The sequence below is a fragment of the Amblyomma americanum genome, chromosome 1 (assembly GCF_052857255.1).
Source record: "Amblyomma americanum isolate KBUSLIRL-KWMA chromosome 1, ASM5285725v1, whole genome shotgun sequence".
In the NCBI taxonomy this organism is placed as follows: Eukaryota; Metazoa; Arthropoda; class Arachnida; order Ixodida; family Ixodidae; genus Amblyomma; species Amblyomma americanum.
The window spans coordinates 102,725,794-102,745,726 of NC_135497.1; the positions used below are offsets into that span (position 1 = coordinate 102,725,794).

The 19,933-nt window shown below is 45.0% G+C and overlaps 1 pseudogene across 1 annotated transcript in view; it reads left to right on the top strand.

Moving 5' to 3' along the window:
* Positions 1-17,354, top strand: part of LOC144113369 (conserved oligomeric Golgi complex subunit 4-like) — a 57,636-nt pseudogene extending 40,282 nt beyond the window's left edge. Inside the window, exons 9-14 of the transcript XR_013310750.1 lie at positions 363-509; positions 573-665; positions 4,540-4,639; positions 11,474-11,602; positions 14,568-14,659; positions 17,113-17,354. The product of XR_013310750.1 is annotated as a conserved oligomeric Golgi complex subunit 4-like (transcript). The remainder of the gene's footprint in view (positions 1-362; positions 510-572; positions 666-4,539; positions 4,640-11,473; positions 11,603-14,567; positions 14,660-17,112) is intronic.
* The last annotated feature ends 2,579 nt before the right edge of the window (positions 17,355-19,933 follow it).

Consider the following 19,933-nt stretch of genomic DNA (forward strand, 5'->3'; position numbering starts at 1 on the left):
CCTTGTCCGGAAAAGGACTTTCGCTGAGGATGCCCAATTTGTGAAAGCAATTATACCATGTGTTTGGCACATGATGGCCTGAGTTGCTTATGTGCCATAAAACCCAATACAGTACAATACAAACACAATTTTCGGCCACAGTGTCACAGTAGAAGCTTTTTCTCTTTTGAATTGTTCTTTATAACAGTGTATGTGGTAGCCGCATGCCTTTAACGTGTTAGTTTTTATTAGGGCACCCACAGTGTCTACTGCTTGAAGGCATTTATCACATCATTACACATTGGTTTCTACCATTGTGCTTGTAAGTTGTGATCAGTACTTTTTTAAAGTGACAGTAACTGTGCAGCTTTGCTGTCCTTTAGAGTTGCCTGACTGACCTGAACAACTCTTCACTGAAGTTTCAATCTCTTCTAAGCCATGGAGTGGCAGAGCTTTGCAATGCTGCAGTCAAGCCACACATCAAGTCATGGGCAGACACATTCCAGTCAACTGACCACACGTTGACAGAAGTGAGTACATGAAGCAAGGCAGTTTTTTTAAAGACGAATATAACTGTGTGCTCATTTTTGTAGGATGACTTCACTTCTTACGAAGCCAATGATGGAATCAGACCATTTTTACAAACATTCATTGTCACGCTTGATGGAGCACTAAAAGCATTCAAGGTGAGTGCTATAAGTGCATCTTCTTTGCATTCATTATTGTAAGAAGTTGCATGCCAGTATTTTTTGTAATGACAGCATCGTTATACAGTGGAACCCCACTGTACTAAACTCACATATAGTAAAAATACTAATGTAGTAAACTGAAACTGCAGCCCATCTTGCTTTCCATCGATGACTGTACATTTTTTTTTTCACTTGTAGAAAATACTTAATATTTATTAAAAGCACAGTAAAGAGCGTTTGGTCATGGCAACATACTTCCCACGGAGTGATGACATTATGACATCGCTTAGTCTAAGACATCTCAGAGCAATAGACGCGTAACAGCATAATCACAGGGCCAACAGTTGGACACAAATAGTTATCGAAAACGATAAAACGGCACTCTTTGAGACAGCTTAACCACCAGGCTCATTGGCTGCGAGAAGCCAACTTTCCCAAGGTCTCGGCGCCGTGAGGCAAAGCGCACGATGCACGTGAAACAAAGAAGAGAGTAAAAGCTGGCACTGAACAGGGAAAGAACGCACATCAGGCTCATGAGTAAGGGAAGGGAAAAGGGGGATGAACAGTCATAGCACTGGCAGGGCAAATCAGTGGCAAGAAGGGCAGGCGTAGCAGCACTGTGTGGGGGTTTTGCCGCACTTGATTGTCACACGCACTTCTCGGCTATTGCCTTTCAAATGACATTAAGACCACGGGAGACAGTGCCACGTTCACACAAAGTTAGCCTTTCAATGTGGACTCAAACTTCCCTCTCACATTATATTCATGGCCGCATTATATTCATGCAAATATGGTACTTCCACAAGACTTGGACGAACTCAAGAAAAGTGATAACATAAAATGAAAAAAAAACAGTAGCATTAATGAGACTATTAGAGCAAGATGAAAGCTATTTCTAAACGTTTCTTTTCTAAACCAACTTTATTTTGTTTAGTAAATACCAAGTTACCAGACAGCTCCTCAGAGCGATGCCATCACCAACAACTGATATAGTAAAGACGCTCATATATCAAAGATTTTTGCTGGTCCACGCGGCTTCACTATAGACGAGTTCTGTATATCAGTTTCCATCCCATGATTGCCTACTTCAGTGGCTACACTTCAGCTTGAGAGCTCCACTGATCTGTAGAAAGTAAATTATGCCAGCTTCAGTTACCATATTTACTCGCTTAATTTGCACACTTTCTAAAAATTAAGGCTTCATAAAAGGGGGTGCACAAATTGCGTGGAGATGTTGCGAACGCGATATAAAAAATTCCACTAAGGTCGTAGCACACAATGTATACGGTATATTGTTGTGTATTAGTCAACTCTGCAACTCTACCCCCCCCCCCCCGAGACCCACGTTATGTAGTTCTCCATGTGATGGCATTATAGCGCATACACAGCTCAAAGCAATAAACACGGAATTCTAGTCACAAAGCCAGCGGTCAGAGGAAAATGGAGATACAAGGCAACAAAATGGAACCCTCGCATATAGCCTGGCTGAGCAGCGACTAACAGGAGAGCCAACAGTTCAGTACTTCCTTCCAAATTCTGCCACGACACATGCTCTGGAGGTTACCGGAAGTTTTCTGTCGAGCCTATCGTACAAAAGAGTGACCGCCAGTACAGTAAACAATGCGCAGTTGACTTTTCTTTACCGGAAGCAATTTACAAACGAATTACAGTTGAATCCCACTTCAGTGAGCTACCGTAGAATCCTGCTTCAAGCGAAATTAACGTGACTCGCAAAAACTTTTGTTGAAGCAGAAGTTTCGTAGTGAAACCAGAACATTGATTGATTGGACTGGATAGTTCATGAACATTTATTTTCCGAAAAATCTGCCAGCTTCAGTCTTTCACCATTTCGAAGTCGGCGCTGTGGTGCGATATTCTTGGTACTCCGGAAATCTCAGAAGATGGACGTGTTCGGGTAATAAATGCACCCGCTACATTTGCTGTCAAAACTATCATTTTTTCCGCACGCATTTTAAAGCCCTCTCTACTTTCGTCTTGTCTGGACGAAATGCCCAGAGGCATTTCGGCATAGACTAGGCGCACGTGCACCTGCATCACTGCGTGTTGAGTAGAGGTCCTGTGCGCCTTGAAATCGATTCTTTAGACAACGTGCCAGAAAAGAAATGCGGTTGCTGGGAGTCTTCGAAGACGTTTTGCGACACGTGGTGCAAACAAGCCGGCGGAGTGTCGTTCTTTTGAGTCTCTGCCTAGAACCGCTGTCACACGCAGTGCCTGTACTAGGTTAGTGCTCAGATACACCAGGAGGAAAAAAAAATTGTGTTATCACGATGCTCGCCTGCGGCACAAAAGTGCAACTACAGTGCACCCTAGCCGGCGGTAGGCTTTTTGCAATGACATGCTGCCCACCAGCACACCAGCCAACAGCGGACCATTGCGCACCGCTTGCTCGTTGTCGCTAGGCCTAGCGTGCTCCTCAATGAAGCTTCAGAAGAAGTGCTTTGGAACTAGCCACTGCTTTTCACAAAACGTTTCACCGGTTTCCGTCAACACGGTAACTTCGCACTGAAATGAACGCTTCCGTTATGCCGTTGTCAGTGGAGCAAGCAAAAAAGCCGAAAGCCGCCTTGCACCAACGACGGCTGTTCGCAAGTGTGGAGTTCGAGCCATCGGCAAAACTGTTGCAAGCAGTCATGTGCTGAATCGCTCTTTGTGCATACATGCCTGCACATTAATTCCGATTCCACAGGGAAGCTGCACTATTGAAAGTACAAGCTGTCTTCGGCAGCCATTTTTTGGTTTTTGGTAAAACAGAAGGAGATATATGGGCACATGTGGATGCAGCCGCCCCCCCCCCCAAGAAAAAAAAATTAGCTGCTTACTCAGACAAATATCGTTGAAGCTGAACCTTGCTCCAAAAACTGTCCATTGTGGGGGAATTAATTGCATTGCCTTGTATGGTTTGCTGATGAGGAATGAGAAATACTTTGTTTCACTGTCGCGGCGCTGGCTGTAGCAGGATTTGGCTGTAGTACTGACTTTTTTGACACCACTCACTCACCTTTCATAGCTGCATGCAGCGATGTGGCCACTCAGATCTTCCTAAGCCTTCCCTGCACACACCCACGTGCATGCTGGTGTGCTTGTGCAGTCCGGGTAATAAATTAGGGGGCGCATATTATGCGAGTAAATACAGCACTTGCATGCAAGAGTTGTTACTTTGAGGCGAGATAACTGCAGTGGTCTAAAAGCGCACGCATGTGCCACCCAAAGGTGGCAAAAACACGTGTCCAAAGTTGAGTGTGTGCGTGCAACTTCCTCATGGCATGTCATCTCACCAGCAACAGGTTTTACTACTTTTAGTGTTAATTCACATGTGGACATGTGCAAAAAGCCGAGATTGGAAGGGGGGAAGAGGGCAGGAGAAGTAGTTGTTGGAGCTTAGCCATTTAAGTTACATAGCAGCTGTTAGGAAGCAAGTGTTTGCTTCTATATTTTTTCTAAGTACCCCTGAATACCTCTAATGTTGGGCAATACATCCGGTCAGAAGTGTACTTATTGAACATTCCAGTGCTTGTGCAAAACTGCTAGGCCAAAGTGTAGCACAATTTATTAGAGTTAATCTTAGATTTGCTATGTATACAATTGATTCCTTTCTCTTTCTTTCTTTCTTTCTTTCTTTCTGCATACCTCCCTTCATTTTCTGCAACTCTCAGAAGTCTGGCTTGGCTGGCTGCTTTGTTTGATAACAAAGAATTTTTTTTATTAAGAACTAGGATATAGGTTACATTCCTTATCACTGCATCTGCCTTGCACTGGACCCGCCATGATGTCCACAGCTTAGTACATCCTGTAGTTGCCTGGCGTAAGTAAATGTAGTTCTTATTGTTATATTTTATTGTTTTTGTCCAAGGCTGACCTCATTCCTGCCAACTATGACAGCCTGGTGAATCTCACGGCTGCGGAGACCACGTTTCAGCTTGAGAAAGCACTCCAAGTGTTCTTTGAATCGGGTGAGAGCAACTTCACATAACCTTAACATGTATGTAAGGCTCAATATCTTGGAAGGTACTTCAGCTATATTCCTGAGGGGTTGCAGTTATGTCATTGCAACCCTCATTTACAAGCACAAGCTTTTTGTGATAAACATGTCATTCACATATGTGCTGTGCATTTAGTTGGGAGGCTTGTGTTTTGTCCTTGCAACTTTGGAGGAAACATGTAGCCTCCAGCATAGTGGGAATGACGAAAAAAGATGGAAGACCTTGAAGCACTGAGGACTAGGAAGTAATTTTTGATCACTTTTAACTCGGTGATGCAGATGAGATTTGAAAAATTTTTGCATTAGGTTACATCATAAGGGATGCACATATGCTGCACGCTACACATATTTTGAAACTTTGATATTGTCACGAAGTGGTGAGTGATATCCGGAGAGCATAAATACAGCGAAAATGGCGTCTAAACAAAATTTTTTATATTTCGGCTGGCTTGCGCCCACAATGGACTGAATCACTCGGCGGCGGCGCAGCAGCAAGCATGCTCGGCAGTCGTTGAACAGAATGCCCACCGCTCTTGGCCGTGCTCAATTTAAAGCTGATAGTGAACTTTGAGATAAAGCATGCAAAGTTACTACAACATTCTACAACAACATAGAATCAGCTCCTGGTCGTGCCTTGCATCGCAAACAAAGCGTTAAAGTGGCGTTCCGGCAGCTTTGAAGAATGAACAAACATACACTACGAAGATTCGTGGCATTACTCCCCTCTCAGAGTCATTGACCCGATGCTTTAAAACATAAGGTGACTAGAAACAAAACGGATTGTGCAGAATAAACACCGAGTGTGGAACACAGCGTCCTTAACTTTTAGCACGCATAATAATCTTTAGACAGACGACATGGACAACTTTTGGTCGTATGCGGCATCGCTGGGATGGAGTCATCTCGTCAGGGGCGACTTAATAGTCCAGTCCACCTAACCGACGAAGAACCTTGTACGGCCGAAATAGCGGCCCAAAAGCTTTTCACTCAGTTTGCGGCGGCGGCGAATAGGCGTCCAAACTCGGACTCGGTCTCCTGGCTTGTATTTCACGTTGCATCTTCATAGGTTGTAGCATCTAGCGTTGGTCCGCTGCTGGACTCTGATCCGTAATCGGGCGCGTTGAAGGTAGGCGGCGACGTCGGCGTTATCTTCTTCGGTAACGTTGGGCAGCATGGCATCTAGCGTGTTCGGGGCCTCCTTGCCATGGACGAACCTAAAAGGTATCATCTGGGTGCGCTCCTGCACTGCAGTGTTTTAGGCGAAGACGACGTAATGAAAGATGGCATCCCGGGTCTTGTTGAATAAAGGAAAAGTAAAACCATTTGCTGGGCTAGTTGGTACATGCTGTATAAAAGAAAAGTTCCACAGCGCTAAAAAAGACAAGCACACAGACGACGGGACAGAACAGGTCTTGTGTTCGGCATCGACATACATGGCGAGCATATCGGCGATGGTTTTGTTCAGGTGCTCGGTCAGTTCGTTGGTCTGCGGATGATATGCTGTTGTCCTCCGGTGATTTGGTTTGGCTGTAATACAGGATGGCTTGTGTCAGTTCTGCCATGAATGCTGTTCTTTTGTCCTTTATGAGCACATCGGGGGCGCCGTGTCGCAGAAGAATGCACTCCACGAAAAATTTGGCGGCTTCTGCTGCTGTTCCGTTCGGTAGGGCTTTTGCCTTGATGTAGTGGTTCAGATAGTTGGTCGCTATGACGATCTGCTTATTTCCAGACGTTGACATCAGGAAAGGGCCAAGCAAGTCCATGCCGATCTGCTGAAAGGGCCTTGAGGGAGGTTCAATGGAGTTCAGAAATCCTGCCAGTCAGGTGGAAGGGGTCTTTCGTTGCTGACAGTCTCGGCACATTTTCACATAATGTGCGACATCGGCAGATAGTCGGCCAGTAATACTTGTCTTGAATGCGGCGGTGGGTGCGAGAAAACCCTAGATGTCCAGCTGTCAGCTCGTCGTGTGAAGCCTGAAGAATTTCTTGCACAGTCTTGCAGGTACAAGAAGGTAGGCTGTTTTGTTCGCTGCGAAGTTCTTCATGAGGACATCATTCTGTGCTCAGAAAGATGATGGGGGTGAAGAAACCTTGACTTCCAAGTACTTGATGAGGCGTTTTAGATCGGGGTCCGAGCATTGCTGCTGAGCAAGAGCTGGAGCTGATGGGTTCCAGGAAGGTGTCCTCATCGTCGTCCGGCAGCAGTGCATCTATAGGGGCTCCGGCAGGCATTTGGCATCAGAGTGCTTGCGTCCGGACTCGTAAATGCCGGTGATGTCAAACTGCTGGAAGCACAGGCTCCTCGTGCGAGGTGGCTGGAAGGGTCCTTCTAACTAGCTAACCAGCACATTGTATGCTGATCACTGACCACCTTGAACAGTCATCCGTAAAGGTAGGTACGGAATTTCGACGTAGCCCAGATGATGGCAAGGCACTCCATCTCAGTTGTCGAATAGTTAGCCGCAGCCTTGGACAGGGAACGGCTAGTGTATGCGATTACTTTCTCCAGTCTGTCAGTTTTTTGAACGGGGAAGGCGCCTAGGTCCACGCTGCTTGGGTCGGTATGAATTTCAGTCTCGCCGTTTTCATCAGAGTGTGCGAGGATCTGTGGCGACTGTAAACGACACTGAAGTTCCTTGAAGGCTTCCAGTTGTGGCACTTCCCATTGTGGCACATCTGCCTTTGTTAGGTGGGTCAGAGGCTCGGTGATGCGCGAAAAGTTCTTGGCAAATCGTCGGTAATACGCGCTCAGTCTGAGGAATCTGCGCACAGCTTTCTTATCAGCCGGTGGAGGAAACAGTGCGATAGCAGCTGTTTTCTGCGGGTCTGGGCGTAATCCCTCCTTGCTAACGATGTGGCCTAGAAACAGCAGCTCTTCATAGGCAAAGTGGCACTTCTCTGCTTTCAAGGGTAGTCCAATTATGTCTAGTACTGTTCGAAGACTTTTTAGGTGCTCTTCAAAGTTCGAGACGACGATAACGACGTCGTCTGAATATACCAGAAAAATTTGCCACTTCAGGCCTGCCAGCACTGTATCGATTACGCATTGAAACGTCGCTGGTGCGGAATGGAGACCAAATGGCCTCACCTTGAACTTGGAAGTGGCCATCCGCAGTGATGAATGCGGTCTTCATGCGATCTCTTTCATCGACCTCAATTTGCCAGTAGCCACTCTTGAGGTCCATCGATGAGAAATAGTTGGCGTTGCAGAGCCGGTCCAGTGTGTCGTCGATGCGAGAGAAGGGAAGACGTCCTTCTTTGTTATGTTGTTCAAGTGGCAGTAATCAATGCAGAATCGAAGTGCTCTGTCTTTCTTTCTCACTAGAACAACCGGTGCTGCCAAGGGGCACTTTGAATGCTGGATGACATTGTTGGGAAGCATTTCTTCCACTTGGTCCCAGATGGCTTGTCGTTATCGTGCCAACACATGGTAAGGGGCTTTGGCGGAGAGGTCGGGCGTGCTGATTGGTTATAATGTGATGCTTGGCAGTCAGCGTTTGTCTGACCTTCAGGGATGACGAAAAACACTCGCTGTAGCTTCAAAGCAGATTGCGGATCTGGTGTTGTCTGTTCCAGCACAGGGCTGGGTTGATGTAGAAAGTAGGCAAGTTCTCTTGGTCAGGCGACTCTTCTGCAGATTGGTTGGAGAGAGCAAAGGCGTCTCGTATGTCGGATGTTTCGTCTAAGAAAGCAGTCTTCATTCCTCTGTTAATGTGCCAGTATTCTTCACTGAAGTTAGTCAGCAGTGCTTTGATTTTGCCATTGCGGAAGTGTGCGGTGCCTCTTGTGATGCTGATTCCTCGGTTTAGAAGCAATTGCTTGTTCCCCTCAGTGATGGCTTCAGTGTTATTGGCTTTCGTGGTGCTTACGATGACGCTTAAGCGCGGTGGGATGCTAACTTGTTCCTCCAGGACACTCAGAGCAACGGGATTTTCCGAAGTTCTCATCGATGGGATGGCCTCGTCCGTGGAAAGCGTGATCAGCTTGGATTGCAGGTTGATGATCGCCTTATGCTCACTAAGGAAATCCATGTCCAAGATCACTTCACAGGAACATTGCGTAGCACAGCAAAGGTAGCAGGATAGGTATGTCCCTTGACAGTCACTCGCGCTGTGCATCGTCCTGATGGCGTAATGACTAGGCCTCGCTTGGTGCGAATTTGTGGGCTGTCCCAAGCGGTCGTGACTTCCCTCAGCTGCGCAGCGAATGTTCCATTCATCACCGAGTAATCGGCTTCTGTGGTATAGTGTTGCAGCGCCCCTTTAAGATAAGCAGTTCTTCATTGAATGTGCACAATAATGCAAGTTAGTCTCCTTGGGCAGGTCCTGCACCATGGTATGGCATACCTGCTTCGGGAGACACTCCCTGCAGACATCTTGCAGCACCAAGTAAACCTGAGGCTCCGCATCCCCTATGTTAACTGCTGTAGATGCGGTTGTATGCATCCAGTGTGTAGATATATTAAAAATGCGTGTTTGAGTGCAAAATTTTCAGTGTTGCTCTAAATATCTACTGCCAGCAGTGCTCAGTAAGTTTCCTTGCTGCTGTGACTGTCAGCTGGCCTTTGCTGTTTCAAATAAGTAATTTTAATGCAGGAGTGTGAAGGAGCTCGTTTCACTGAAAATCCGGTGTCGGCGTTGTTGACTGTGAGCGAAAATTCCTCCAAAATTTCCCAAAGAAGCTAGGAGGCAGGTGGGCCACCTAGGTCACATAAGAAGTAACCTTGTGGTGTCATCACAGCCTGCCCACTGGATTGTGAGCAAACTGAACACTGTGGCAGGTGGTAGTTAAATTAATTATTGGTTTGCTCTGGAAGAGCAGCCTAGGTTGTGCAAGCCCTACGAGTGATAGCACCTGCCATTGCAGGGTAGTAGCGCATTGCTTAACTGCTGCGCCACTGCGTCAGGAGTGGTATGAAGATTCCCATAGATCTCAAGGGAGAATGACGGATTCTAGATATATCAGCATTAACCCATCAAAGTTTTCGTGTCATACCCTTAAAGGGGCTGTGAAGGGGGCTCTAATAAAGTTGCGGCATGCCAGGGATATTGAAGCACGCCACTTCACGAATAGTGTCAAGCAAGGATTTTTTTAAATGCGCTTTGTAAAGCTGAGTTATCTGTAGTTAAAATTTGAATTTCAGCGTCTTCGCGCCTTTTCCTCCTCTTGTCACTTCTTGCACGCTGGAAGGTAGGCACTCCTTCGCCAACCCCCCTCTGGGAGCGGAGCTTCCCGACCCACCGGAAATAAGAGGCTTATTGGCCGCGGTAGCTTCCTGACATCTCAAAGAATCTAACCAATGGCCACCTCTCACCTTGTCTACGCAGATGCGGGGGTCGGAGAAGGGTGCGAGTATGAAAAAGTCACCGGGAAGGGCTCGCCAACTTTGACGCGTGATTGTGGGTCGTCTGCTGCGTGTAGAAGAGTATTATTTGGCTCTGGTTTTCATGACAACACAGTGCAGTGATTAAGTGAGTTAATGTGCTCTCCTCGGAAGGCGTTTCAGAGCCCCTTTAAGGCGGAGCTTAAGTGTCCCCTCCAATTTTCTTTTTCTTTTATTTATTTGTGGCATTGTGCATTCTTTTAAGTTCTTCTGGTAGAAGTACCAATAGTCAGAGAAGCCAGAAATGCTAGAATATATTTGCCAGACTTTGTCATTTAGATTCTGGTGGCACAATTCTGGTGGCATATTGGACAAGTTGGTGTTGGAGCCCATATCTCATGGTATTGCTCAGTGATGGTGTTGCATGTGAAAATACCTGTGATGGGTGAAATGCTTATGCTGCTAGCTACGCAGTTATAAAACTCGAACACAGTGCAACATCTACTCATTTACCGACGCTGCTAAGGCTTTGATGCAGACTGTTGCAATGCATGTTCATTTTTTTAGTCACTAGTGGAAATTACACTTGAAACAAAATAGAACAAGAAAGAATTGCTTCAGTTGTAAAGCACAATTTATATGTCAATCAATGGCAGGTCTTATGGCCCTAGGCTGGAAAGTAGGTAATATATGAACATATTGTGAAAAAGGGTAACATATTGCACAGTTGCTCACAAAGTCTCCAGCAGTTGCACACTGCAAATGTTAGCTTTGCACATCCTCATTTTTCTTGGCATTACAACCGTAAATGCACTGCACACTGCCATTAATTGGTATAGCTTTACAATACGCAATGACCTTTTCTTCATTCTAAAGAGACTTCCCCTATGCTCCTTGGTTACAGTGACTGTTGGGTTCCGTCATGCATGTCATAACAAGCACCTCTTTCCAGTCCCTTGTCTGCTGAATAATTCATCAAGGGCCTCTAATCTGGCAGTCTTGGTGCTATAGGTAGCATAAGAGGGTTTCGCACAGCTTCCTCCCTCACCATTCGACCACGTTCTTATGTGACACTTGCGGCAATACAGGACGTACTACGTCCGTCACTATGGACGAGGGTCGCACTAGTGAACATTCTCAAGGTTCCCGAAAGCGTAAGATTGGACAGCTGCCGCAGTAGCTCAGTTGATAGAGAACTGGACGCAAAATTCGGAGGTTATGTGTTCAGATGCCACTGGCGGCATGTGGTTGTTTTTTCTTCTGCTTTTATTAATCTCCCATTAATAAAAACTACAAAATTATTTTTTTAAAAAGACATCCCCTATGGTTCTTGGTTTTGGTGACTGTTGGCTTCCGTCATTTATATTATAACGCACACCTCTTTTCATTCCGCTGTCTGCTTTTGTTCATTCTGTATTTTGTGCTTGCATTATGTATTTTAGAAGACCATTGTTATGTCTTATTGTTGAAAATTATTTGCAGCTTGGGGGCCTCCAGTTTGACAAGGAACTGCGGTACCTGATTAGCTACATGACATCTGTCACTACATGGTCAATTAGAGACAAATATTCCAGGGTGTCACAGATTTCTACTCTCTTGAACATGGAAATGGTGAGTAGACTGCAAAAGTTTTTGTGTTGATTCACTCAGCTCACTTACCTTTGCAAATCTTTCATTTAGATTTTGTTTTGTCAGCTTTCTGACAATAGATTTTTACATGCCACGTATACACTTGAGCTATGAAACATGCCAGAGATGAGGGCTCTGGGTAAGCCTAAATCACATGGCACTTTTTAACATGCACTGAAATATTAGTACAGGAGTGTTTTTATATCTCACCGCCATGAAAATACAGCTGCAACAGCTGGGATCGATTGTGAAACCTCATGCGCAGGAGCAGAGTACCCACTGTAGCAGGCGTTGATCAGCTTCCAACAGAACTTCTAGGCAGTACTTGCAGCATTATACTATAGCAGATTGTCACCTCACAGCAGCTATTATGTAATCACTCTGTTTTCTGTTTGCCACAATTTAGCTTTAAGTTTAGCTTTATTGTTCCTCCAAGCAAAAGTGTCTGTAAGGTCACTTCATTACAGCTTCTTTTTCGTCGCTCAAGCAAGAGGGTATAGCCGTAAACCACTGCTAACATTGAATACAGTCTAATAAAATTTTCCTGTTATTCTGTTTATCCAGTATCCGCGGTATGCCATCATTGAGCGATAGATACAAATTGGCTGTTTAAATGTATCTGTGGCTGTTTAAATGTTTCTCTCTCAAGTTTTTATTAATTTTACATATTGATACAAAAGTTGCACAAGATTCTTTAGCAAGGAGGCTACCGTAAGCATGCAAAAAACATTCATGTCAGCCGCCGCGGTGGCTGAGTGGTTATGACGCTCGGCTGCCGGCCCAAAAGGCGCAGGTTCGATCCCAGTAGCGGCAGTTTCATTTCGATGGAGGCGAAATTCTAGAGGCCCGTGTGCTATGCGATGTCAGTGCACGTAAAAGAACCCCAGGTGGTCGAAATTTCCGGAGCCCTTCACTACGGCATCCCTCATAGCCTGCTCTCATAGCCTGAGTCGCTTTGGGACGTTAAACCCCCATAAACCTAAACCTAAAACATTCATGTCGGAGTGTGAAGCCTACTGTCAGAAATGCAGCTTCCTATGCCACATTCAAAGGTTTCATTTGAAGACTGAATAACAAAGGAGATCTGCAGCCCCCTGTAAATGCTGCATAGGAGTGCTGCATTGCTTTATATGCTCAGTCGGTTCCTGTTGCGCTGAGCAGAACATCTATTTTCGCGGGTTTTTTGTTTTTTTTTTTGTTTTTTCAGAATCACGCTAAGAGATAGCTACTGTGGATCAGTGGCTGAGTATTTTCTTACTAAATACACAAGTGTGTTTAGTACCTGGCTCCTGTGACTGCGTTTTGATAGGAACAAAGCATAATAATGTGCATAGTGTGAGAGTCTCATTTTTGTTAGAGATCAGTGGATCAGTATGATATGAATTGAGCACTCTGTTATTGCACCACTCCTAGACTGCTTGTTCATTAGAAAACTGAAAAAAGAAAAAGTGCACCTGTCATGTTGCCCATTACAGTCACAGACTGTGTGCATGGAATATTAGCAGAAATTGTAAAAACCTTGAATCAGAGCGATTGCATGAATTATCAGCAGTCTGCATGGTGCAGTGCTAAGTGAAACACTTTTCCCATGTCTTTTTGCACCTTTCACTCATTTCCTAATGTCTTACTACACTCCTGAAGAACATTTACAAAATTTTGAAGATTGTTGGAAACTGGACTGTTTATTAAAAACTTCTCGACATAAGTGTTACACCATGAAGGCTTACTTTTTATGTATATACCGTATAAACGCTTGTAAGGGCCGCACTTTTTTTTTCTAGATTTCAGGCCAATTTTCGGGGGTGCGGTCCATACACGCGATGTGCGAAAAAAAAAATTTAAAGAACACACCAATCAGGGAATGAGCAGCATTTATTCTACATTCAATCTTTACTCGCGGAGTATTCTGACTCTGAGCTGGTGCTGTGCTCTGGTGCACGCTCATCCCACAAGAAGTCACGCAGCATGTCCGCTGTCAACGTGTAGCCGTTGTTCCGCACTTCCGTCACATAGCAGAGCAGCTCTTCTTCCAGTTCGGGAAACTTGCACGGCTTGCCTCGATAAGCCCGCTTTTTACAGCTTGTGTCCCTCAATGCATCCTTTTGGTTGCACAATCGTCGAACGCACTTCTCAACCACGTCAAATTTCTGCCCGCCGCACGCTTGCCATGTTCGACAGCAAACCCAGCCGTGTAGCTATTAAGGTACTTGCTCACCATGCTAAAACTGCAGCGCTTGGTAGCAGCACGCGAAAACCACAACTCCCGTGCCTTTGACAGCCACAAAATGCTGGAGCTGGTGATACTGATGCCAATATGGATAGCGAGAGCTTGCGGCGGAGGAAGAAGCTGACGATGATGATGATGAGCCACGGCCTTGGGTGCCATTTGTGGGCGGCACCTGGAAGCTCCTGTGTGCATGCGTCGCCTCTGCGATCAAGCGCACCATTGCTCGCAGCCGGAGCTGGCACGTGCGTTTCGAAGGCTATTCCCGTCTGCGTCATGGAAAGTTTAGGTGCGTCCCTTACATGGATATTATTTTTTTTGTAGCGAAAGCTACATTGGCCAGGAACTCGCAGTTTCTCCATGCTCGCATTTCTTCCGTGGTCACACCACACCACGTCACCAACCACGTGACTGGTCATGTGACCAACCGCATTGCAAATCACGTGACAACTAGCCAGACAACCAGACTAACCCTGACTTGCAATCAAGATTAACCAAGGCTAACCAAGCTATGCCTTAGCTTTTGCTGCATATATCATGGCATAGCTGAGCTAAGCCACTGCCAATATTTTAAATATTTCCTTGGGGAAAACGGGCTGTGGCCCATACACGGGTGCGGCCCTTACACACGTTTATAGGGTATGCATTCATCACATTCTGAAATCCTTACTTCAAACTTTCTACTAGAGGACACCCTCTTAAATATTCTGCTGTGAATTTCAGGTTTCTGAAATCCTGGATATTTGGGGAACCAATGCTGGACCAATGACTTGGAGGCTTACCCCCACAGAAGTGAGACAGGTCTTGAGTCTGAGGTAAACTGGTACTACTCCTTATTGCATTAAGAAACATCGTTTTATTGAGAACCAACTAGCCCAGCAGTCTATGCTTAGCACTCATTATTTCATGTTGATGAAACTGGTGCAGCATGTGAACAAAATTTTGATTCAGAAGAGATGTCATGAGGATCCTAATTGAAAGTGTCACCACTACTACAGAAGTACCACATGTGCTCAGGCTGCTGCTGCTTGTTCCATACTGAAAACTTGCTCACTCATCCCTTAACTACACGAGTCTGTGGCATCCCATAACTACACAAGTCTTTGACGTTGAATACGATGTCTTCTCAGAAAATGACTGACATTTTCTTCGAAAAGTTGGCAAACTAAGACTAATGACATCTAACCCCCTTCAGAGGTGCCCCTCTTTTGAGCTCATGGCTGAAGGGGGGGATGCGGTGTTCGGAGGTGTAATTAATTTTTTGGTGTAGAGCAATGAAATCTGACATGCTTAATGGGAAGTAGTTGAATACTTAAATTCTGTGTTTCACTGAAATATCTTGAGTAGTACTGACATTAAAAATTAAGTGCTTCTTTGCTATACCAAACTGGCAGAAAGCCTGGCATGACAACAAAACATGGCAGGAGCCTGAAGTCACTCTTAAGTTTTTACCAAAAGGGATGGTTGATGCAATGATACACCATTGCCTGGATGGCCTTCTTTAATGGGTGTTTGCCGCTCCGTTCTTGAGTTTTATTTGACTGTCTAAAGAGACCAGAAGCGGGCAGAGTGGGTGAGGGAACATACGTGTGTTAATGACATCCTAGTCGAAATCAAGATGAAGAAATGGGCTTGGGCAGGGCATGTACTGCGAAAGCAGGATAACCGCTGGTCCTTAAGGGTAACGGAGTGGATTCCAAGAGAAGGCAAGCATAGCAGGGAGCGGCAGAAGGTTAGGTGGGTGGGCGAGATTAGGAAGTTTGCAGGCATAGGGCGGGCACAGCTGGCAAAGGACAGGGTTAATTGGAGAGACATGGGAGAGACCTTTGCCCTGCACTGGGTGTAGTCAGGCTGATGATGATGATGACGATTCTGATTATGTCCTTCCATCTGTATATATTACAGTGAGCCTTTCCTTCCTTGTAGTGTGCCGGTAGTGTGTAAATGTAGCTCTAATATACCGTGTGTTTCAGCTAACTAGAGCCAAGGGTTAAAAGATCACTTATTAGAGGCAGGCAAGTGAAACCAGTTGCATATTGGTGGCAGCCATCTTGCGCACCACAGGCAATTTTTTGTTTTGCAAATAATTAATAATTTAATTAAGTTTAATTATCTTAATAATAAATATTGACTTTAGATGACAAATTGCATTTGAAGAGTTGTCGAGCAGCTTCAGAAACCCCCATTCCACCATTTACGATAAGGAAATCCTCACATGCGTCTTTCTTTCCCAGCTCTAAAGAAAGCCCGCAAAATACAAAAGAAACCACGTGACTGACGTACTTGTGCGCCCAATCGTGCTGCTCTCAAGCGTGGTTTGAGCGAACGAAATCGTTGCAGCCTTGACTCGACGGCCCCGCAGCAGCGGCAGGCCGATACGTTGGCGGCGGCAACTCGCACCGTCATGTGTGCCACTGGCTGACTCAGACAAGAAACCACCGCCAACATATCGGCCTGCCGCTGCTTCGGGGCCGTCGAGTAAAGGCTGCAGACGATTTCGTTTGCTCAAACCACACTTGAGAGCAGCACGATCATGGCGCGCAAGTGCGTTAGTCACGTGGTTTCTTTTGTATTTCGCGGACTTTCTTTGGAGCTGGGAAAAAAAGACGCACGCGAGGATTTGCTTATCGTAAATGGTGGAATGGGTGTTTCGGAAGGTGCTCGACAACTCTTCAAGTGCAATTTGTCATCTAAAGTCAATATTTATTAATTTAGATAATTAAACAATTAAATTATTAATTATTTGCGAAACAGGAAATTGGCTGTGGTGCGCAAGATGGCTGCCACCAATATGCAACTGGTTTCACTCGCCTGTCTCTAATAAGCGATTTTTTAACCCTTGGCTCAAGTTAGCTGGGACACCCGGTATATTGTCCCTTAGTGGCAGCAGTACCATTGGAACAAGTTATAGAAAAACTCAGTTCATTGCTGTAACTGCTGTTATGCTGACACTGGCCTGGTGTTTGGCTTTTCCGGGATGAATTTCATGAAAAATTGGTCCAAAAACGGATTTGTCATGATGCTCAATGCCGAAACTGCTTTTAGGCCATTCAATTCAAATTATCATCGGCACATCTTATTAGCTCTCATTTTTCAGGTCACAACGCTCATATAATTGATGCAAAGCAAAAAGCCTGTTTTCCACTTTATTCCTCTATATTTTACTTACATAATTCATAGGTTTGGTTGCAATATGCCACTTGTACTTCATGTGCTTCTTTACTGCCACTATGCAATAGTGAAGCACCTGTTTCATTTGCAATTACAGAAATGATTTCCGTCAAGAGGACATAAGAAGATTGAAGCTTTAGTTGTATCCAACACTGAGCCTATTGTTGTACTTTGTGTCATAAAAAGGAAAGGCTGGCATTGCTTTGGCCAGTGCAGGTGACATTTAATTTTTTGTGACAGATGGTGCATAGACCAAAGTCATGCAGTGTATGCACTTATTGTGCATGATATGGAAGGTGTAAGTACTGCTTAACTTTATTTAAAAAGGAAATAAAAAGGCCACGTTGTGGTATTCAACGCATGTCTCTTTTTATTTTATCCTCTTACATTGCAGCAATTGTATGTAGTTGATTGAGGAGCAAAGAATGTGAATGAAAGCCCATGAGCAAACTTTTGAAAGGAGGTCAAATGCAATGAAATAATTACTCCATCCTCTCGGGGAGTCTGATGGCGAATTACGCTGGCAGAACAGGAGCAGAGGCAACGAGCAGTGAGGAGCAGAGCAGTAGCACAGCGAGAGTGCGACTTCTTGCTACTCAATTGGAATGTTCCATGCATTCCAAGAGCAGCGAAAAGGCGAAGGTGTATCACGGGGCATGCCTTCCCAGCATCCCTGCCACAGCTGGCTGAAACGACGCGAATTTGTGCAGAAAGTTTATTCCGCGTTTCTGTTTGGCATTGAACCGCTGCCATGGAAATCGAGGCCAAACAGATTCTGCTTTCACTAATTAGGTGCTTTAACAGATCATTCATGATCTTTCAGTCTTAGAATGTGGACTACTCACCTCTTCATCCGAATTGGCAGACACTGTTTTCTTGACATATGCCTCAACTTCGGGTCTTTTCTGCGGCAGTGAGAAGGGTTCTTCAAACATTTTAACCTACACTTCGTTGTCTTCATCGCTGCTAGAGCTGCCCGAACTCGAGCCAAAGCAACTATCACTGCTGCCATCGTCCATTTCAACAAGTAAATCCTCGATTTGACAACTCTTTGCTGCCGTCATTGCTGACGAAATGAAGAAAACGCAACCAGAACAAAAGGATATGACGCATTTGTATCTCGTGATTTCCTCCGCACTTCACTTCTCGTGCGGGAGCAGCTCGAACTGCTCTCTACTGCTCTCGGCATAGCCAAACTGCTCCTGTTCTGCCACTGGATCACAGGTATCCTGTTCCTGTTCGCCCATTGGAATGCAGCAACTTGAGAGAGCACTTTGAGCACAATTAGAAGTGTTCCTGTTCACCCAATGAAAACTGGTATAAGAAAGTGTGTTGTGCACCTGCTGCCTCTTGAAACACAAGGAAGCCTCACAGGAAACTGTAATGCTCTAATGCATTCAGTGAATAATACACGTATCTTTTCCAGTTCCAGCTTTCAGGAGCATCGAAATACATTTCATGAGTGTGGGTTGTCAGACCTGTTTAATGCAAAAATACGATTTTTCGCAATTTAAGTGTTTAAGTTGAGGACTCTCTTTAAAAGGAACGAATCCGCAAGAGACCAGGAAAATATGCGTCATTTATCAGGAAAGAGAACGAGCAGAATGGCGCACTATCACCATAAACTTCTTTGCAAAATAGTAGCAGTGGATGAAAATGTTTTTTACAGAGTACTGTAAATGAAAGAAAATAAAAAATTATCAATTTTACAATCATTCTTCTACCTGCAAATAAAATATAAATGGCCACTTACAGTGAAAAATATTTTACAATTACTTTAGCTTTTTCAGCTATTTTTTTCTGAATGGTATCACCCAAACTTGAGAGATTGCACAAACAGTTGTGTGCCTTGCTTTTGCTGAGAGAATCTTTTTTTTGTAGGGGTGTGTGAATACTGAAATTCTCTAGTGAAAATAGAATATGAATATGAAGCAAAACTGCCTTCGAATGTCGAATATCTGTTCAGTATGAAAAAAAATAATGTCAGATAAATTGACAAATGTTGGCCTTACTTCCTTCAAAATAGTGTACACTCTTTGCAATAGAAATGAAATGAACTGGACTGACACAGTACCATGTATTAAAAAATTTAACTTCCGCAGAAATGTGTATTGCTTGATTAGACAGTATAGCAGTGTTCAACCTGTAATGTGATCATGTAAAATGATTGAAAAAATGAAATTTATCAATTAACACATGACTAGAAACTGAAAATAATGTGATCGGTAGTAACACTATATTAATTCTGACTTCAAGGGACTGGAAGAGATGCCTGAATTACTGGAAGATTGAGGTATCAAATGCACCCCCCCCCCTCCCCCGAAAAAAATATGTACTGCCGAAAATGTAGTCAAGTCTTGTCCGGAGGCTTCATCGCACAAGCAGTAACAACCGGTGATGAGGGCGCAGTTGCAGCATGTTAGAAAGGGGGAACGCACGTTGGCATCACAGCGAGATTGCCTGTAAAAATTTTAAAAATCGCTGGCGATGCGCTCGTCTGCGTCCGAAAGTGGTGCGCAGCTCTGTTCGAACAGCTGGCTATTGCGTGGCCGATAGCCGCCATCGCCGCATACTGGCAACGAAACTATGCAGCCAGGCTATATTTTGGCCTGGAGACAGAGTCCCTTCTATCATCGTCACGCCTGCCGTTACAGGCATGTCAGATGTACATGGGCTACAATCCACCATGCAGTAGGCCGGATTTTTACACTGTGGGCGCTAGACACGGCACCACATTTATTGTGGACAGCTGAGACCCGATGAGCAGCGACAACCAGCAAACAACACGTCCGCTCTGCAGCTGTGCCTTCAACGTTACACCTGGCGTGTGTCTGGCACCTCCTCTTCTTTTTCCAAAGTGCCAGTCCATGTGGTGGCACTACAACACAATCTTTGCTAGTCATACCTAGACTCAGTCT